This window comes from Desmodus rotundus, chromosome 4 (genome assembly GCF_022682495.2).
Source record: "Desmodus rotundus isolate HL8 chromosome 4, HLdesRot8A.1, whole genome shotgun sequence".
NCBI classification, from domain to species: Eukaryota; Metazoa; Chordata; class Mammalia; order Chiroptera; family Phyllostomidae; genus Desmodus; species Desmodus rotundus.
Window position 1 is genome coordinate 172,008,907 of NC_071390.1, and position 22,421 is coordinate 172,031,327.

General features: G+C 43.1%; 1 long non-coding RNA gene across 1 annotated transcript; it reads left to right on the plus strand.

Moving 5' to 3' along the window:
* Positions 1-504: 504 nt before the first annotated feature.
* Positions 505-11,816, plus strand: LOC123478041 (uncharacterized). Its single transcript, XR_006653142.2, has 3 exons — positions 505-600; positions 10,998-11,179; positions 11,669-11,816. It is a non-coding gene; the product is annotated as an uncharacterized lncRNA (long non-coding RNA).
* Positions 11,817-22,421: the final 10,605 nt, after the last annotated feature.

Sequence of the window (22,421 nt, forward strand, 5' to 3'; positions counted from 1 at the left end):
TGTACTAAGCCAGGGGACCACCTGCAAGGTTTGTCCTGGGCAACCCCAAAGCCAGTAAAAAATCTCTGCATCCGCCCACAGGATCTTAAAAGTTTGTAACAGAGGCTTTAACTGGGTTCAGTCACATGTACTATGAAGGAGATTTCAACAGGACATTGCTCTCTCAAGGTTGCACCCTTGAAAGTGGCTCTCACTGTGGAAACGGTGGGCCAAATGTCTATTCCAAAGAGGGGGGAGGGGGCAAGGAGCCTTTTATTGCCATGGTCCAGTTCACAGGTCAACCAGCAGTCACATCCTCTCCATGACCTCCCCTAACCGCAACCATCACAATATATAATTCCAGAACATTTTCATCGTGTCAAAAAGACACCTTGTGCCCATCAGCAATCACTCCCTGTTCCCACCGCACCCCAGCTCCTGGCAACCACTAATCTATTTTCTGTTTGTATGCATTTGCCTCTTCTGGACATTTCATATCAATGGGATCATGTAACACATGGCCTTTCGTGTCTGACTTCCTTCACCCAGCAGGAAGCTTTCAAGATTCAGCAGGATTCAGCACTTCATCCTTTCATGGCCGAATAGCGTTCCAGGGCACAGGTAGGCCACGCTTTGCTTTTCCATTCATCAGTTGATAGAAATTTGGCTTGCTTCCACTTTTTGGTTATTATGCTGCTATGAACACATATGTACAACATTTTTGTGTGAATATATGTTTTTATGTCTCTTGGATATACTTACCTAAGAGAATTGCTGGATCACATGGTCACTCTATGTTTAACTTTTTAAGAAACTGACAAACTGTTTTCTGAAATGGCTGGATCACTTTACATCTTCCCAAGCAATACAAGAAGGTTCAAATTTCTCCACATTCTCACTAACACTTGTCATTGTCCATCCCTTTTACTGTAGCCATCATAGTAGGTGTGAAGTGGTACCCTGTGATTCGATTTGCATTTTCCCAATGATTAGTGATGTAGAGCATCATTTTGTACATTTATGCTTAGTGTTTATGTTACCAGGTTATAATTATTTGTTTTTATGTCTGTCTGACCCTCAGACTGTGAGTTCCATAGGAGTAGATATGGTGTCATTTGTCTTTGCATCTCCAGAAACTAAAATGAATAAATGAATGCATAAGTGGACCATCTAACAGAAGAACAGAAAACTTGAGGAATTCCAAAAGGCCACATTTGCAATTAATAATAACAAGTCAAAAAGGAAAAAATAAAGGGAAAAATAGGTAATACAATGGTAAGGATTTAGACAAAGGAGGGAAATCTCTGTTAGGATTGAATCATCTAAAGATGTAAAATTTGGACTGAGATTTTGATAAGCAGTAGTAGATATCTAAGAAAAGAACTGAGTGAAAGGGCATTCTAAGAGGGGAACAGCTAGTACGAATGCTTAACATCATAAAGCAAGCAACATGGGTGATGAACAGAGATAAAGATCCAAGAAGTAAAGAACACCAAACCAAACACACCTTAGTCAATACTGAAAAAGGCTTACATCTCTGGTGGTCATGGAGACTGTTCACAATGTTTTGGTTCTCTCATTTAGTGAAATGTGACATGATAGCTGTTTTCTGCCCAAATGAATGCAAGTAAGGTCATATTACTTGCTCTGACCAATAGAAGTTGGGAAGTGAAAGAAATGGGTCACTTCCCAGAAAACAAGTCACAGAAGCTTAAAGAGCCAGCCTTGGATTCACTGCCTCTGCTTGCCTTGCCTCAGTGATTACGGAAGCCTAGTGTAAAATAGAGCCTCCATCAGCCTAGGTCCCTCAATGCCTATGATGGTGGGAGCCCCGAGGCAGACTTTGTTAATCCGCTCGGCCTGCCATATGTAAAATACCACAGACTCGGTGACTTAAACCATAGATGTTTATTTCTCATCATTCTGGAGGCTGCAGAGTCTAAGATCAAGGTTCCCACTGATTCAGTCCTTGTGAGAGCTCCCTTCCTGGCTTGGAGATGGGGACTTTCTCACTGTGTCCTCACATGGTGGGGAGAGAGAGGAAGCCATCTCTCTGATATCGCTTCTTAAAGGACCACAAGTCTTATCGTGGAGACCCCATATTCAGGACCTCATCTAAACCTAATTACCTCTCAAAGGGCCCATTCCAAACACCATCACTTTGGGGTTAGGGCTTCAATGCATGAATTTTAAGGGGACAGAATTCAGTCTATAATATAGATTCAATATGCAACATGAAAAAAATAACCCCATTATTTTTGTCATCCCACAAGAAATTAGCCATCTTGATTGATGTGCTATTTTCTTCTATGTTCTTTGAAAACACCGATCGGGAACACTTAACCAGGGCAGAGCCTGACGTAGCATGCCTTTGACTATGTGCGAATGGCTTGAAAGAGCAGCAGCAGGGGAAAGGGAACTGTTGAAAGAGCAGTTGCAGGTGTTCAGGGTCACTGGTGACTCAAACCATAACGGTACAAGTAGAAATATCCATAAATCTTTACAACTTCCAATAGATGAATGTGGGAAGTATGAAAAAGAGGTTCCACTACTATCTCTGCATTCATAATCCTTCTACCAGCTCAGAAATGTAGAGAAGATCAATAAAACTGATTTGTGAAAGATTCTAACACATCACCCTCTCAGAGTTTGGTCAGGTTCGTTCCCATCCCCCTGAACCCTCTACCCCCACCATCATCACTGCCACCCTGTTCTGGGCCTAACATCAACAATTACACTTTCCTCTTCCAATTACGCCATTGTCCCACCATTGTGGGGGCCAGAGTAGGAGAGCCTGAGTCACCAGTCATAGAACTTGGTCCACCACTTATTTTCCCCTGAGCTGGCTCCCAAAGCCAATTTGTGTTTACTTCTCCCCGACAAGGAGTGGCGCCGATGGGTAACAATAAAGAATGCACGAGGCACGAGGCGCTGGAAAGCAGCTCCACGGGGATGAATAATCACATGACAGCTGTTCACAGTGCTATTGAGGCAGCTCTCTCACTTGTAATTATTCTTGACAACCAGAAATTTGCAGAAAGAGAAGATGTTTGGATTATGTTGTTTCCAGCAGGCTTGTGATCACTTAACTTCAGGGAAGGGAATTGGATGTCCCTTCTTTTTATAAGAACCACAGATAATTCTTTAGGAGAACAATCAGTTTTTCCTGTAAATACTGTTTAATTTAGAATCTTGTTTGCCTAATTGTCTTCTGTAGTAACAGGGTGGAATATGATATCACTGCTTTTGCCATGGAGTATCCAGTGGTTCTGCTTGTTGCCCAGCAGGTTTAGGGCAACAAGACTGTAATTGTGGAATCTAGGCATTAAACTCCTACTGGATGGGAGTGGGCAAGAAAATATTTCTTCCACAAAATATTTCTGAGTTCAATGCCTTGCTGATAAGAGCATATTATTTTTGGAAGCATTTTTTAGAAGTTGCTGCCCAGTAATATAATGTAGCTTTTACACACCACGTGCATTAGGAGAAAGAATGCTTCTCACTTGTAATAAATCTAGGCAGCCTCAGCAGAGTAAAGATAGTAGCATCGAGTGTTTGTAGAGAGAATGGGTAGGAGAGAGGGCCCCCCAGTCTCCTCCAGACTCTCTCATGCCCACACCATCATCACAAAGCCACAAAAGCTTTTCCATGCCCAGGTACCAACTTGAGAGGGAGAAGAGAAAGGACTGAATCTTTGAAGGGAGATAACTGGTCCTACATGGGAATTAAGAGTAGTTTGCAAAAGAGGCTGAAAAACCTAAAGCAAATAGTTACAACTGCCACCTTTTTCTAACTGTGGAAAGGTAATCCATGAACGATATGTAGACACTACACTCACAGGCAAGAAGGAAAGCAAAATTTCCTTTTTGCACGACTGCATCACAGAATAATGCTCCCCTCCCAAAGATGTCCACATACATCTTTGGTTCCCAGACCATGTGAATGTTACTTAGCAAAGAGCAATTACGGTTGTAGGCCCTGGCCAGGTAGCTCGGTTGGTTAGAGCATCATCCTGATAGGCCCAGATTGCAGGTTCAATCCCTGGTCAGGACACACCCAAGGATCAACCAATGAATGCACAAGTAAGTGTGACCAACAATAACAAAAATTAAATTTGCAGATAGAATTAAGGCTGACAATCAAGGGCCTTAATATACTGACATTATTCTGAATTATTAAGATGCGCCCAATGTAATCACGGGTCCTTACAAATGGATGAGCCGGTGGAATGAGGAAACTAAGGCTTTCATTACTTAATTGGCCCAGAGACACAGAGCTATGACTCCAGCCTGGCTCCCTCTCAAATAAAACCTGGGATTTTCTTGTATTCTCTTTCCTACGATGCCTTGTTTTAAGTCCTATACCCAAAGCTGTGTACGATTCTCCTAGCAGACGCTCCTGTGGTCTTTTCCCAAATATGCAGTAGAGACTCGTATCTCCAAATAAATATCAAAAGAGAAGCAGTTTATCCAGATTAAGTGAAGCAGAGAAAAAAGGCAGAAACGGCGTCTGCCGAGGTCACTACCTATGCTGGAGGCCCGACAGGGCACAGGGCATTCTGCTTTCCTCCTGGGAATTTACATCCTTCTCCGCTGAAGCAAACTCAAGCTATCCCTCTGCTAACAGATCCAAGCTGATTATGAATACAATGCATGGCAACATCTGTGGTTTGCACATTGTTGAACTAAAAAGGCTCTAATGTGTTAGAGCAGAGGCCAAGCAACCAGTATCCATGGCAACTTCGTGTTTAGTTTCAGACGACAGTTGTGGAGAGTATTCAGTCAGATTCTTATATTTGTCTAAATGGCACCCAATAAATATTTCCCATACCTAACATTTTTGTCTTGGAAACAAAGGAAAAGGAGACTTGTGTGGGGGGAGGAAGGCAGGGGAAGAATTCACCACAAAGGGACTAACTTCAGGAAAGTTAAAATTAATGTTTCATGTGTCAAGTGAAAAAGAATCAAGGAAATTGTAAAAGGTATGCATATAGAAGTGAGTGTGTGTGTGTGCAGTGGGGGCTGGGGGGGAACAGAATTAAAATACTGGGCCCTAGTTTTATCAACAAAAAGTGATTTTAGTCCTGACCAGTGTGGCTCAGTTGGCTGAGCATCATCCCACAAAGTGAAAGGTCACCGGTCTGATTCCCCTTCAGGGCACATGCCTGGGTTGCAGGCCGGTCCCCAGTCAGGGTGCATGTGAGAAGCAACCAATCAATGTTTCTCTCCCTCTCTTTCTCCCACCCATCCCCTCTCTCTAAAAATAAATAAATAAAATCTTAAAAAAAGGTGATTTTTAAAAAGTTGTGAAATCTGGTTGTGTTTACAAACAAAAGGTCTACTGTTATTTATTAAGTGCCTATTCAAGCATTAGTCTAGGAACTTTGCAAACATCATCTTTATCTGCACACACTCACACACACCAACAAATCCTACCAGAAATCTATTACCATCTTCATTTTACACTGGAGGAAGCTGCGTAGGAAATTTAAACTTACTGTTACAGATTTCATCTGTGAGAGATTTGAACTCAGGTCCATCTAATTCGATTTCAAAGTCACTGCCTTTTCCATTGCTTCACATTCTAAAGGGATCAAGGAATATTAATTTTTAAAAACTCCCACCCTTGTTTGAATAAATGCTTCAACAGTAAGATATTAGTCTGGCAACAAATTTCAAATTCAAATCTGAGAATTTTTATCACTGCAACAAACATAGTCTTGTCAAAAATTAAACAGATTCATATTTCACTGGAAAATAATTAAATGTGTGAATATCCTTCATTTGCATGTGATTTACATGTGTTCATTCTAGGTCAACAAGGGGTAGAAACTGAGATGTGAGGTCTAGTCAGCAAGATGCTGGAAACATGAGAAAGTGAGTCTCCAAATTGTCCTGAGCAGAAAATTGAACAGAAGAAGCTACCTCCCTTCTCACACTCATCCAAAAACAAACTCAGCTTTTGGAACTTGCTGGCATCGCTGAATTGAATTACTGAGTTGCCCCTTAAGTCCATTCAACCATCTCAAATGCCTGCGACTTTCAATATGATATCAACTCTAACTGCAGAAGAGTGAACCTTGTACTAAGATCAAATGGAAGTATAAACAGCCAGCTCTATAATATGAATTAGTTAAAGCAGCATAAGAAAGCAATCAGCTTCACTGAGGTATAATTAATATATAATACACTGCACAGTTAAACCGCACAACTTGAGAAGTTTTGACATGTGCATATAGCTGTAAAACCATAACCACAATCAAGATGATGAGCATATTTATCTGCCCCCAAAGTTTCTCACACCCCTTTGAAATCCCTTCCTCTGATCTTCCCCTCAGATCTCTCCCTGCCCACCCCTCAACATCCCCGGGCAGCCATTGACCACTATTCTGTCACCGTAAGTTAGTTTGCATCTACCAGAATTGAAGGTGTGCTTCTAAATTCTCCTGGCACCGAGTGAAAGCATGAGAACCATACAGAGTCACCATAGCTACCTACTCTTCCAAACAAGAGTCACTCCGAGCCCCACAGTGAAAGCCCGTTCTGAACCTGTACTCTTGTCAGCTCCTGTCTACCCAGGTCACGTGTGATGTTTGGTGACTTTGTTTCAGACAGACTATCCAGGTCTGGTCTTTACCATTTGTCCTCACGCTGTCTCAACCTGCTGCCCGCCTCCCTGCCTGCTGAAGAGACAGGGCGCCATCACGTCTCCGGTCCACCACCTGTGTAGAAAGTGGGCTGATTCTACTCTATGAAATGCCCTAGAATAACAAGCTGTGCCTTGTGGGAACACAAACAACTCTCAGTCTGGTGTGAGCCTCAGAAATTTTTCAGTCTATTACTTTTCAGCGGTTCTTTCCCTAGGCTGTCATGCACTCACCTTTTAGTACTTAATCCAAGATCAGAGGGACCACACTGTAGATCCCAGGCTCGCTCTCTCTCTCTCTCTCTCTCTCTCTCTCTCTCTCTCTCTCTCTCTCTCCAGCTCCCTCCTATGTAGCGCTCAAATTTGGGCTGTCTCAGCCTTCCTGAACTCCAATCTCTGTACCATCGAAGTCACTGATCCTGTTGCAGGTTCCCTTTCAAGGAACAAACTGGGATGACCCTACAGCCCCCTATACCTGCTCCACTCCTCTTAGGCACCACAGTCCCGCACTGCATGTTGTCCAATGTTTGGAAATCATTAGTTCATTCACTTTTCCCAGTTATAGTTGTTTATAGCAGGAGAGAAATTTCTGATTCCGTTAATCTTTCAAGAGAAGAAACAGAAGACTTTAGAAGCTGGGTTTTAAGCAGTCAATTCGATAAAGAAAGGCTTGTCATATGACATAAGAGTTTTAACCAGTACCTTCCAAGCTCACAGCTGCCAGAAACACCAAGACCAACACCTACAGGTACAAGAGTGACAGGCAATCATACCCACGATTAGGTAAATCCCTTCAGTGCAGCATATTTTCAACCTGACTCCTTAAAGTTGAAAACATGCCCTTTTGCTCATGATAGAAAGTACTACCAGAACTGATCATGTTATTTTGTTTTGCAGTAACTAATCTTAGGAAGTGGATTTGAAAAGACAATCTAGGGGAATTTATAAAAATTTGTAATAGGTGCCATCTGTATACAAACACATGCACATGCCATAAATGTAGTGTCGCACATTTTCACGAACTGGACACACACATCCCCAGCCCCCAGGTTAACAAACACCCAGTGACCAGCATCCCAGAAGCCCTCACTCATAACCCACCCCCACCCACCGTCTCTCCCCCACAATGCCACCTATAATCCTGACTTCTAACCATCAACTAATGTCCCATGTTTTTGTGGTTAATAAATGAACTCGTAATTATGTATTCTTTTGTACTTGTGAGACTCATCCACATTGTTGACTGTATTTGTGAAGCTGTCATTCTCGTTGCTGAGTAATTTTCCATTGTGACAATGCAACAGAAATCTATTAATCCTTTCCATTGTTGACGAACATTTAAGAGTCTCCAATGGAGAGTTATTACAAGTACCCCTGCTGTGAACATTCTGTGCACGTCTTTTAGGGAACATCTGTATACATTTTTGTTGGGCATATATCTAGGAGTGGGAATTCTGCTCACAGGTTAAGCATTTATTTAGCTGTAAGAGGTATTGCCACCCAGTTTTTCCAAGTCCATTTTTAAAAGCCATCTGGCTGTTTCAAACAGCAAACAAACAACTCTCGGCATGTGTACCCTGGGGTATAAGATATCCATGTCAACAAATAAAACCAAATTTACATTTCCTCAGCTCAGACCCAGGTATAATTTCCTTGAAATCATTTAAAGCCCATGATAGGATGAAAGTTAAATTACTGAAAATAAACTTAAAATCTAAAACACTAGAGTTGAGGGTCATTCCATCTTTGTTTTGTAGCAACAAACTCCTTTTAATCTAAAACAGTTTTCTGCAAATCTTAACATATAAAGCCTACAAAAGCCAGGCAGCTCCAGAGACAGCTCTTTGGAACCACAGGGCTTTGAAGAGCCCAGTTTGAAAACACTGCTATGCTCTATCGCCTTCTGTTTCAGAACGAGGAAACTTAGGTCCAAGGAGAAAAAAAATGCCTTCACGGAGTCAGGCAGCCAGGTGGGGAGAAAGCCAAGTATCAGAATCCTACTTCCTCCTGGCCTCGCCCTGTTGAATAAGATCCTAATCTGAACTCCAACACTGTGAGAATCAGGTTCCTGCCCAGGCCAGAGCAGGTGCAAATAGATTTTAGGAATCTCAGATCCTTCTGTTTCAGGAGAGAGAACAGAAGGCTCTAGGAGATGACTTCTAAAGAATTGGTTTTAAAATAACCAATTGGTTATTTTACCTCAAAGTTGTTTGACGCACACAGAGCAATATTTTCTTCTGCTGAGAAGATGAACCCAACCCACCGGTGAGAGAGGAAAATCACAAAAGCTCCTACACCCAGATGCTAGTTCAAAGCGAAACATGTTTACTGAATGTGAATGTGGACAATTGAATAGGGAATGTGGACAAAATTTATGACCTTCTGAAGTCTACTCGAAAATAAGCAATGTGTAAATACGTCCTGGCAGTGTATAAATCTACTTCCAAGTAGCGGAAGAAAATTGAACTTTTGAGTCTGATCCAAATATTTTTTTCAAAGTATTGGGAAAATGCAAGTTCAATTTAGTCCAAGCAATTGACTTTAGGTCTCGTTTCTAAAGACCTAGAAATCTTGAACATCAAATGGCTCTTTTAAAATTTCACAAAGACGCAAATGAAGCTGAATTCAATTTTCCCCTGAGGAACATACGGACTTTCAAAAAGGCAAGGGAGGAGGTGGCTGGCAAAATATGTTTTCAGTTTAACACATTTTTTGAGAAAACAAAAAATTATGGCTGGATTTGCCCTGTCCCATAATAAAACCATTTTTCCTATCACTGATCTATGACTACTAAAGTTTTTCTGGTTATTTTCTATGAAATAATAATCCCTTGTACTAATAGTGCTTGAGCAGCTGCAGGAAATGGGCTGATGTTACAAGGCAAGCCTCAGAAAGAAATCAACAGGTCCTTGTAAATCATTTGAAATAGACTGTTTCCAGAGGTCATTCTAGATTAAGCACCAAGATGTCATTTCTAAACATGGGTAGAGAATTTCAGTTTAACTAAGAAGGGTGGGGTCAGAGAAGGAGAAGGAAGATAACAAAGAAAAAAAAGAAGAACCTAAAAACACACCCCGACTGGTGCGGCCCAGTGGATTGAGTGTCATCCCACGGGCCTGACGGTGCCCAGTTAGATTCCCGGTCAGGACACACACTTGGATGGCCGGCCGGGTCCCCGATTGGGGGCGTGCAGGAGGCAACCGATCGTTTCTCTCCACATCATTGTTTCTCTCCCTCTCTTTCTCCCTTCCTTCCCCTAAAAATACATACAATTAAAAAAATTAAAAATAATAATATTATACTAAATCAATGCATATTAAGTGGAAAATTAGCCCTTTAGACTCTGGTATCATAAATGTTCAGTTTGCTTACTGAATTCATAGTTTTTCCCAAAGTGTGTTGGCATTTTTTCACTAGAGCACAAATGTGTGAGGTGATTTACCAGAACACAGAGTGATCCAACCCCTCAGTGAACCATAATTTTTCCAGCATGTATTTATCAAACAGTTTTTTAAATAATTCTTCCTATTTCTGCCGTAGCCTTAGCACACATTTAGCCCAATCTCCTGATGTTTTGGAAGATGGATTCAGTGGATTTAGATCAGGATCCTGCCCACAGGTAGCAACTAGGGGGAATGTGCACACCTGCACATGGCTGAAAATCCGAGGTGACCACGTGGGTTAACGTTGGGGAAGAAGGAAGGAGGAAGTCCTTCAACCTGGACTGGGTTGAAGTTGCTGAGACTAGGGCTGCCCATTATGAAAGGGGCCTACCCTGTCTTCTGTGATCCAGTGCCCACATCACGCTCTAGTCCCACTACTCTTGCCAGCAGTGTCTTCCTACAGTCTCCTCCTACCCCAGGGGAATTTACTCAGTCAGAACCCCTTCCAGCTACCCAGATGTGCTACGCTCTTCTGTACATCTGACTCTGGACACGTTTCCTCTCCCTGTTCCTTTGTCCCAGACCTGCCATTCCTTGTCTGAAGACATCAACTCTAGTGCTATCCTAGAGAAAATGAATCAGTCCATGCTAATACTAACAAAAATGCTAGCCAATGGCCCTGGCTGGTGTGGCTGAGTGAACTGAGCATCGGTCTGCAAACCAAAGGGTAGTTGGTTCAATTCCCAGTCAGGGCACATCCCTGGTTTGCAGTCCAGGTCCCAGTGGGGAAGGGGGGAGTGTGTGAGAGGCAACCACACATTAATGTTTCTCTCCCTCTCTTTCTCCCTTCACCTCTGTCTAAAGTGAATAAATAAAATCTTTTTTAAAATGCTAGCCAATATTTACTATTAGCATTATATTCTAATAATTTTATTTAACCTGGAACAACAGACCCATGAGATAATTATTGTCATGATGCTCTTTTTATAGACAAGGAAACTGAAGAAGGAAAAGGCAACTATATTTAAGAAGAGAAAGGATGACTGGCTCCCAGCATGATGTGAATTAGTTATTCCACTGTTATGTCACCCTCCCTTTGACACTCTTCCACCTGCCACGGTCTGAACAATTGTGTCTTCCCAGAACTGATATGCTGAACCCTAACCACCAAGGTAAAGATATTAGGAGGCAGGTCTTTGGGAGGTGATTAGGTTTGGACAGAGCTATAACCTAATGATGATGAATGGGATTAGTGCCCTTATAAAGGAAGGACCCAGAAAACTCCCTTGCCACTGCCACCTTTTGAGGACATAGCAAGAAGACAGCCATCTAGGAAGAAAGACCTTACTAGACATTGAATCTGCTGGCACCATGAACTTGACTTTCTAGCCTCCAGAACCGTGAGAAGTAAATGTTTGTTATTTTTTAACCCCCCCATTTGTGGTATTTTGTTATAGCAGCCCAAACAGACTAAGATGCCATCAACAAGTATGTCAATAAAATATAAATACATCAGGTGTGTTGATCAGAGTTTCTAGTCAAAGACAACTGAATCTACTTCAGTTAGTTCAAACAGCATAAAGTAATTTCATCAAACATATCATGCAGTTCAGACCATCTCTGTGAGACACAAATTACCAGATTTACGCTATACAATGCAGGATAGATGCAGCTGGGTAAAACGCATCTGGAAAAAGCACTCAAGCCCACCACAGGCCCACCCCTGAAGAACCACCGCTGCTCTCCTGCATGTGTCACAGGCCGGACGAGATGCCAGGAATACCACCAGCGCGGCCCAACACGTCCCCACCGCTGGTCAGAAGTGTTGGTTTCTCTGTGGTGTCCTGCCCTTCCCTTGGCTTATTTTCCCCTCCCTATCTGGGGGCCCCTCCACTGCCAGATCAACGTCATGTGCCTACATCCTAGCTACAAAGTAGCTGAAGCAAAGTCATCTGGACTCTCTAAGCTCTGCATATAATAAAGGAAAGCAGTTTCCAGTGAGCTGGAATGAGTTCTCCTTTTTATTTTTAATTAAATTTATTGGGATGACATTGGCTAATAAAATTATACAGGATTGAAGTGTACAGTTCTATGCTACGTCATCTATATATTGCATTGTGTGTTTTGAGGCAACAAACATACAGTTTTGGATCGTTAGTAGTTATGAAGTCAACAGGGATAAAAATTGAGGAGATCTGAAATAGAGGCCTGACTGGCTTATGAGGCAGGCAAAGGGGTAAAAGAGAAGGACCCCCCACAAAAAGAACAGAGGGCCCCCCAGATGGCGCCATCCAACAGAGAAGAAGGAGGCCGTCCTCCCCTCGGTAGTGCCCTGGGAGAGGAGAGGAGGCGCGGACTCAAAGACAGGCTGGAGGGACAGGAGCCGTTCCTAGTCAGTGCACCTATCTAATGTGTGTCTGTTCTTACACTGCAGCAGCCTGGCTTGTCTTCCCACGAATCATGTCCTGCCACTCCTAGAGAAGCTGAGGCAAAATTGAAAAATGGAAAATCCAAAAGGAGATGTAAACGCAGTGAAGAACAAAACTGTAGACTCGATAGAAAATGCTCTGGGAAACAGAAATGTACACTACCATTTATAACGTCTGACATCAATGGCATGAACAACAGCTAAAATTCACAATACTCAGGACATTGTCTTTCTAAAAATATACTGTATATTAAATAACCTTGGAGAAACATGAAATGCTATCAAACCGCTATGTAGATGGTTAAAACAAGTTTTTAGCAAGTTGATAATTTCAACACACTGGTCACGGGAAGAATTAATGTTTGCCCTGTTGTTTTTAGGGAATTGCTGTTAGGCCATTTGACCCAGAACCCTTTGCCCACATGTCCCCTCTCATTGTCCAGGTCAGCTGACTCAAATGTCCAGGTCAGCTGATCTATAGTAACCCAGCCCCAGCCCCTGGCGATCACATAACTCTGTCCTATGTACTTCACGGTACTCATGCCTCTCTGAAATTACTTTGTTCATTTTTTGGTTTGAGGGTATATTGTCTGTCTCATCTCACCAGAAAGTAAGTTCCATAAAAATCGTGACAATGTCTTACTCCACCACTGTGCCCCCACTACCTAGAACCATCTCCCGTACACAGCTGAGGCTTAATGAAGATGCCACCCTAACAGTAAGTGGTGATTCCCACCTTACAGAGGTGTTAGGCAGATTAAATTTATCAGTGTGTGTTAAGCACTCAGAAAACAACTTGGCACAAAATAAGACCCCAGTAAATGATAGCTATTATCACTTATTTTGAAACAATACTCATGTTCTTTGTATATCACATTAGTAATAAATATTCCTTCTAAAGAGTTTTACCTAATTTACCTGGATTTTAAATCTGGATTTTAGTCAGAAGACCAACGTGTTTCCCAAGCAGCTCCATGTGCTCCACAGCCTGGTCTTTGCAACATCAATGTTTAATGTAGTGTAATAATATACATTTACATCTGCTACAGATTAATAATTAACATGTGATATTTAATACAAACCAGAATTCAAATCCTTAGTGCATCTTCAAAAATGCGGCCATCTGGCTCCCAAGTCCTTGGGAATATTGTGCAGTGAGAAACCAGAACTGGAAGGCTTGTGGTCCAAGGGATTTCTCTGCCTCTCTGCCCCCTCCCAACAACAATTAATAAAGGTTTAAGACTTCAGGAGCAGATGGAGCTGGCCCCCTAGATGCCTTTGCAAACTTATAATTAAAGCCTGCTCAGTGTGTTTGTCCACAGAACGTTGCAATCCTAGAATCTTGGCACTAAAAGGAACTCCGCAGATCACCTGGGCCCAGCCCCCAGGTTACAGGTGAAGGAACAGAGAAATGAAGTGACTCAATCAAAGACAGAGACTATTGTTACAAGAGTGGATATTATAACCCAGATTATTTCTATACCAATGCAATTTCTAGTTTCCCTGAGTTTCTGCTTGGATACATATGCCTGGGTTTTCAGAAACAGAATTCATGAAATTGTTCTTTGGAAAGAGTTTACTCCTTGTGGTCTCAGAGGATGATTGTCCCATCTCCTCGCACTCTGCCTGCTAGTTGTCTGGGGGGGTTGCGGTGGGGGGGCCTTGTACTTGGATTTGTTGTTCATTTGACCAAGTCATCGTTCAAACCCAAAGGCATGTTCAGGGAACAGCAAAGATACTCCCGTACACACAGTGGCAGGTCCTAAACAGAGGTTTATGAAATATTGGTGGGCTTGAACCAAATCATTTCCATGGCAGTTAAACTTTAAGAGCTCAATAAGGAATAATATAGAAATTGTTACCAAAGATGGGAAGACTTGGGTTTTAATTAAGCATTCCATTCACACCAGTGAGAGAGGCTATTGTCGTAGTTAAATGCACTATTTGCTTCTAAGCAGCCAAAGTTGAGTCTGAATTCCTGCTGCATCCTGAGTACCTGTGGAAGTTACTGCCAGCTTTGAGAAGTGACCTGTTTTCAGACAGCAACTGGCAGCTGCGAAGGGAAAGACTCAGACAAACAGAGTTGGGAGGCCAGGAAACAGGTAAAGAGACCATGGCAACAGGCAGGGTGAGGGATGAGGAGATCGCATACTTTCCTGTTAGCTAGGATCCAAATATTGGCAACAACTCATTTGCCAAAGCAATCCTACCCAGGGAAGGTTGAAACACACATACACATATACACATACATACATACATACATACATACATACAAACATACATATGTAGGAGAGTATAAAGGCAATGGGGAAGGGAAAAGGAAGAAAGGAGGGAGGGACAGAAGGAAGGAAGAAAGGAAGGCAGGAAGGAAGGAAGAAAAAGGAAGGAAGGAAGGAAGCAAGGAGAAAGAATCCTTTCTTTTTTCCAATCACTCCTAGTGTATTTTTGTGCAATAAACCAGTGGTTCTCTCGATGTGGCTCACTAGTAGAGTATAAGCCTCATCTAGAAGCTTGTTAAAAAGACAAATTCTTGGGTCCTACCCAAGGTCAACTAAATGAGACCTAAACTAAATCAGAATCTCTTGCTGATAGTGGGACCCAGCAACCCATGTTCTCACAGGCCATCTAAGTAATTCTGAGTCATACTCATGTTTGAGAACTAAGGGGTGTGTATGTACGTATCCTGTAAACACAAGGTGTATCTACAGTCCTGGTTCAGTTTGACTAGTACATAAATTATGTTCATGTAACATACAAAGAAATTGGCAAAGTAGAGAATATTTAAGATTTAAATAAATTGTTAACTTGTTTTAACATCCTTATTACATTTTCTAGGTAGTAAACCCTGTGTATAATAATGGCTAGATTCAAATGCATCCAAGATGATGGCACATTTGTTGAAAGTTGACATTTCAATATTTTAAATCTGCGTAAATCCTCTCTCTGTCACATTGTGCAGATTGCTTGCATCCTATGCAGGAGTAAACGTATTACCAATTCAAACTGCACAACAACTTTGTGGACACTTTCATATATAATATAAATTTATGTGTATAACAAATACATGTTTATATATTTATAATTAGGCAATATATAAGAATTTTTCAAAGCAGCTGTCCCTTGTGATGTATTCTTTGTACCGGATGGGTTATGATTTTATGAGTGTAGGAGCCTTGGTTACGGCCAGTTATTCATTCCCGAGTCCCAGGACATACCTTTGATTCTTCCCTACCTTTGCTCCTGTATTTTCCCTGCCCTGAAATGTCCTTCCCACATCCTTCATATATTTCTGGATCCAATTCCAACGTAGAGGAGAGGTTGTTTCCCCACAAGAACAAGCAATTCTCCAGATCTCAGCTGGATTTCCCACAATTCAACATAACTCTGACTTTATTCACCCAGAAACAGCATCACCCCACATGTTAAGGGTTCAGTACTAAGGGCACACACCCCCCGACTTCAGACAGCAGTGGCAAGCCCAGGCTCTCACCTGTACTTCTGACTGGCATCAGAGGTTTCCCTAAACCCCTCTTCAGGTTCAATTACTTTGCTAGAGCAACTCACAGACCTCAGAGACACACTGTGCTTACTAGATCACTGGTTTACTGTGAAAGGCTGTAACTTAGGAACCATCGGATGGAAAAGAGGTGGCAAGGTATGTGAGAAGGCAGACCCTCCCTGCCCTCCCCAGGTGCACCCCTCCTCCAGCACCTCCACCTGTTCACCATCCAGAAGCTCATGAATCCTATCCTGGGGGACTTTTCTGAAGGCTTCATTACTTCAGCAGGTTTGATTAAATCATTGGCCATTGGCAACTGATTCAATCTCCAGTCCCTCTCCTTCCTTTGAGGTCAGGGGGTGGGACTGAAGGTTCCAACCTTCTGTTGGAGGAGGTCATTTAAAGGACACAATCATCAGTTGGCCCCCAGTCAGAAGCTTGTCACCTCCTCTCCTGTCCTTGGAATGTGCATTCCGCCCGTCATTCTCACACTAGGAATCATTTCAAAAATTCAGCCTCGGGAAAGTAAGGTATTGTTGAGACCACCTGGACTGAATAGGTGACTGAATCAGTTAAGACCTCTGTATAAACTCTTAAGGTTCTGGCAAGTAGGTATGGAACTTAACTTGTCTATGGCCACCCAAAACAAGCCTCACTTGCTAAAACTGCCACCTACCCATCTGGAGTGATCTGCTCTGTCTTCAGTCTCTCCTTACCCTGGAGATGTGTAGAGAGCCAGTTTCAGATTTCATTGGGGGAATTTCCAAAGTTGCAAACCAATGACCTCTAATCTCAGGGTTGGTTCTGCTAGTAACCAGTCCCCATCCTATGACTTCACTTAACTGCCTCTTAAAAATCCCCATCTCCAAATACGGTCATGAATGGGGGTTAGGGCCTCAACACATGAATTTGGGGGGAATACAGTTTAGTCCACAACAATTTCGAAAAGTAAAAAACTAACTTACATTAAAAATGAAGTAATCGAGCCACATACTGTACAGTAGCAAATGTACGTGAGCGTGGGAAGGCATGTGGGAAGAGGTTTGGGAGGCCTGGGCTCTGGTCGTGCCCTCGCTCTCCACCAGTGACCTGGAGCACATCACTTTCCTCCTCACTGAGGAGAGGCCCTGGCACGTGAGGATTCCTCAGATACCTTATGGTTTACAATTAGTTATTTCAAAAGTAATTCGTTACCAACAACCAGTGAGAAACGACCATAAAGACAGAAATTACTACAGTGGAACGATCCGCTTCACACTGACAGACAAAGTGCAACCCATTACTTGATTCCAAATTATCGCTAAGCCGCCTGATCCGAAGTTCCACTCACCAGGATAACAAGACAATCACGCACAATCGTATTTCCTATTTTATTTTCTTCTTCTGTCCTGAGGTTCCAAAAAAATCCTAGGATGCGAGTGGCACTGAGACGGAGACAGGCCTCTGGTTTTCCATCTGTCCTGATTGCAGTCCAGATGCTCAGCGTCCCTGTTCCCGGGCTCCTGTAGATGGGTGTGGGGTCTGTTCTCTCAGGGCTCACCAGAGGTGCCCAAGCCCTGGCACCCTGGTGCCAGCCCACACCTCCTTCCATGTCAGCACCCATCAGGCCGCCAGCAGGAGCTTCATGGAAGTGGGGCACAGAGCCTGGCCACGTTGAGAAACCTGCCATCTCTTCAAATCCTCAGTCTTCGGGAACCCAATGCTCTGCCCCTGAACCAGGTAACTCCCAGCTCCATATCCATAGACCTCCTTCTGCCCCTCATCAAATAATCAATCTCTATTCCTTAACGAAAATGAAGCCCCCTGAATTCTCCCTGGGCCCTTACAATACAAGGCTGAGGGTAGAGGAAGGGTGTAAGAACAAAGATTAGCATCTTTTCATGAGTCTGCTTCTGATGGTTAATTTTATGGGTCATCTTGGCCGGTCCACAACACCCATAAACTTATTCAATATTATTCTAGACATTTCTGTGGAGGTGATTTTGGGTGAGATTAACATTTAAATCAATGAACTTTGAGTAAAATAGATTACCCTCCATAAGGTGGCAGGTCTCATCTAATCCATTGAAGCTTTAATAGAATGAAGACTGGCTTCCTTGAGCAAGAAGGAATTTGCCAACACACTGCTTTTGGACTCAAAATACAGTTCTACCCTGGGTCCAGCCTGCCAGCCTGCCCTGCAGATTTTCAGCTTATACCTCCGCAATAGCGTGAGCCAAGTCCTTAAAAATCTCTCCCCCATATATATACACGTATATATGACACACATGCACAGATCAATATATAAAGATAGCTATATAGGTATAGAAGTGGTAAAAGTGGCCCTTTACCTCTGTGCTCTTACCCACAAGACACATAACCACAATCTCATCATAAGAAAAGCATCATACAAATTTCCAATTGAGGGACTTTACATACAAAACATGCCTCAAATCTATCAAAGTTATCAAAAACAGGAAAGGTTGAGAAACTGTCACAGGTGAGAGGAGTTAAGACGTGACAACTAGACATGATGCAGTACCCGAGGTGAGATGCTGGAGCAGAAAAGGACACGAGGTAAAATGGAAGGCAATATGAATAAAGTATGGCCTTCATTTAATAATGTGTCAATACTGGTTCATTCAGTATAACAAATGTGCTGTACTAATGTAAGCCGTTAATAACAGGGGAACCAGGAGATGGGGTGTATGGGAAGTCTCCGTACTGTTTTTGAAATTCTTTTATAAATCTAACCCTGTTAAAAATAAATAAAGATTTATTTTTAAAAATCACTTGACTACAGTGAGAACAAAAATGGTATTTTAAAGAAGACTGTGCTATTCAATTACTCTAAGAAAGTGGGAATAATGAGCATTGGAAATCTATTTGGAGTGCCCCAATTCCCCTGATGGGACGACACACTTACTCTGAAAACTTCAGTTGTCCTGTTTCGGTGGGATGTGGTTTGTTTCTGGACAGAGTTGAGGCAATCCAACTTGTCAGTTCCTGGTACACTGGTCATCATTAGTGCTTGATTCACCCCTCTGTTATATTTTATTGGTGTTTATTCTTATTTATGTACAAAACTCACTTTTTTCTCCTCTGACCCACATAAAGCAACCACTCTACCATGCCTCATGAGATTTTGGCAAAGGCTCGCCCTCCGTCACACCCAAAGACGCTAGGAAGTAATCATGTTGCCAGTGTCTGCTTTTCTAATAGTGAAAGCCTTATCTGAGATTAAAATCACTTAACTAGGAGTTTTGGGGTGACAAGTGGTATTGAAAGGCTCAATTTTGTTTGGAAGCTGTGGGTTTAATAGGACATTATTAAACCATTTAATCTCTCCTGCAGAGACATTTCAAGCTGTCCCCTCGGGGTACTTTCCCACTGGAGCTCCCGGAGTCAGCCTGTGGCCACGTTGGGAACAGTTCAAGAAGTTCATCCTGCTCTAATTTCAACTCAGCGGCAAAAGCACTCACAGCAGGAAATTCGAATTTGAAAATCTCAAGGAAAAATACACACTGCCTTTCATTTCCCACCACCCAGGATATTAACCCAGATGACCACGGCAAAGGCAAGGGAAAGACAAATTGCAGAAATAAGCACTGCTATTCTAAATCCCCAGGTTATTTCAAGTGACAAGTAGACCCGTTTTATTGCTAGGGCGTCCACTACCCTCCCTGAAGGGATGAGACACATGGCATGCCCTTAGAGGCGATTTTATCTAGAGAACAGCCCTGTCTGAGGAGACGGACTGTCGCGCAGAAATGAGAGCTCAGAGCCTTCCTTACACGCAGGGATGGTGGTTTGAAGCCGGCACTGTTAGTGGGTCCCTGCACCTTGCTGTGCTCGGACCCCGGGAACCCTCTCCCCTCTCCAGCACTCGAGAAGCCCTGCCAGCCTCTGCCCGTCCACAATCTACAGGAGGCAGCAGATGAAACAGGAGCAGAGCTTTGGAGGGAGAGGAACTTGGACTCAAATCCCAACCCAGCCCAGCTCAGCCCCTATTCTCTGGATGACGTCAGGGAAGTGGATACCCCTTTCTAGGCAGCAGTGGCAGCTTTTCAGCACTGGGGAAAACAGCACTTAAGGGGGACATCCAGCAGTTTGACGCTAGTCAGATCACAAGGCAAAAGTTATATCCATTTTTTAAAATCTCTAAAAGGCTGCTCTTTGGGAGTCTGTGTGCCTCTGGTATTTCTGGAAGACCAGCAGAGCCAGCTTTTCTTCTAGTGTTGGAAAAAATGGCTGCTTCTTCCTGTTGAATGCGAGCTGTTTATGCGTAAACATTAGAATTGCACTCAGCCCAGCTGACACAAAAGGAGAGGCATTTGAAACAGAGCATTTGAAACCAGGGAATAATGGTTTCATGTGCCCATCTCAGGCCACTTCAAGCCAAACACGGATTTCAGCAGAGGGCTGACCAGAACTGAGTGCACTATTTAAATGCAGGCTGTGCAGACTCCTTCCTTTCTCCCCTTACTTCTTCCTTGGTTTCCTCCTTCTTTCTTTTTTTCTCTTCCACTTCTCTGTCTTCTCCTCCTAAGCAAGCATAAATGCACCCAAGTTAAATGCACATAAGATTGCATAATGCAATTCTGCGGCACCTACCTTGCATCATAGTATTAAATGTGACAAAGTATATAAAGAAGGTATCCCAGGGCCTGGTGCTTCCCCAGGTGTTCAATGATGGCAGCTGGTGTTGAAGACAGAGGCTTGGCTCCGTCAGCCCCTCAGACAGCCATCTCCACTTCCTCCTCACCACCAGTGACCACTGTAGTTCCAAGGCCTGAGTTTATTTTACTGTGGCTTCCTCCCAGAACTTCATATCACAAAACCATTATTTCTGCTCTGCTGAAAGCCTGGAAATTTATACAGACCTCAAAATTCTTGCAGGTTAGGAAAAGGTATGCAGAACCAAATGAATATGTGCTAGAATTTCACGGTAAAGAAAAAACAGGAGTGGAAAAGAACAGCATATATTACATTCAGGAGAGTCAGTCTGAGACAAAGCGAGAAGACAAACTGGAATCACATGTCTGAGTTAAAAAACGAGTCTCCGGAATTTTACCTTGGGCAGTGTTCTGAATTTCTCTGAGCCTAAGTTTCTCCACGTGTAAAACTTCATCTTCTCAGCAGTTACTGGAGCAATGACGTTTCTGCTCTAGTCAGCATCCTAGAGAGAGAAAACCCAATGGGTCAGGGCCCAGACAGGAAAACAAATAGCTGCCTAGATATTTCAACAAAGAGAACTGAAGATAGGGAATCTTCGAAACAGGGTGTAGGACTGGAGATGCGGGGAGGAATCACTAAGAGCACAGAGACGGCAGGTGCAGAACTGGGGGATGAAAGGAAGGAAGTCCGCAAGTTACCGCAAGTTCAGTGCCTCGCGGCTCTGAGGAGGAGCCCTGCCAGCTGGGACTTAGACCCCCGAAGAGGTGCTGCTGCCAGAGCTGGTCCCCAAGGCACTCAGGCGGGACACAGGGGAGTAGGAGCTCAGTCTCAGAAGTGCGGGTGCTGCTCTGCGGGCACTGAGACCCCTGAGAAGGACCACTGAGGCTGCTTCGGGATTGCTGGATGAAGCCGTGGACTGGGGCCAAAATGCCTTTTGGGGGCAACGCTAACTGCTACCCCCCAGTAAGGGAACACAAACAGTAAGAAGTTTGTGCCTTTCCCTCCTCCATCCTTCCCATCTGCTTCTCGGTCCTCCGATGGTAGAACCTTGCAGGGGTCCGGCTGGCAAAGGAGAGCTGAAATGTGCTAAATCCCACCCAGCACAACAGCATGAAGTCGAACACAGAGGGAGCGCAGAGCCGAAAGTCAATAGCTTAAAAACGAAGTGCACAGAGTTGCTCCAAACCACACAAGAGAGCCCAGGCGGGCTCTAGCATTGACTCTTGACCCTTACCCCCCAACTAAGCAGCTAACCATTGTTAAAGAATGGAGCTGAAAGCATTGATGGTTATTTCCTGGAAAAACAGTACTGTAGCTAGTATAAATTTAAGGGGGGTAATGGCCCAGGCTTATTCTAGTCCCTTCATTTTCTATTGGTGTGACCTGAGCAAATTATGTAATTATCATTATTTATTATTAATAATTACTTAATTATGTATCCTCATATTAAAATTCTGGGTTTTGCCTTCTTGCCCTCCACGTCTCCTGTACCTTCACCTTCTCTCACACCTCCAAACCGAACATCTCAAAAGCCTGATGAAGATACCTGTTTAGAGATCCTATTTCCTAAATGCACACTTATCTAAGTGTCAGCCAATATTTGCAGGGTTTCAACATCATAAATGGAAGATTCTACAATAGTTTGTTGAATTAAATGTATATTCAATGCCTCTATGTGTCAGACACCATGGTTGGCACTGGAAATACAGAAGCATATATAGTCACTATCCTCAAGGGAAAGTCATATGTGCATATACATATAACCCAATTATAAAATATTGCAGCAGTGAAGTAGTATATACAGGTTCTCGCAGGATCACGTCTGAGAGAG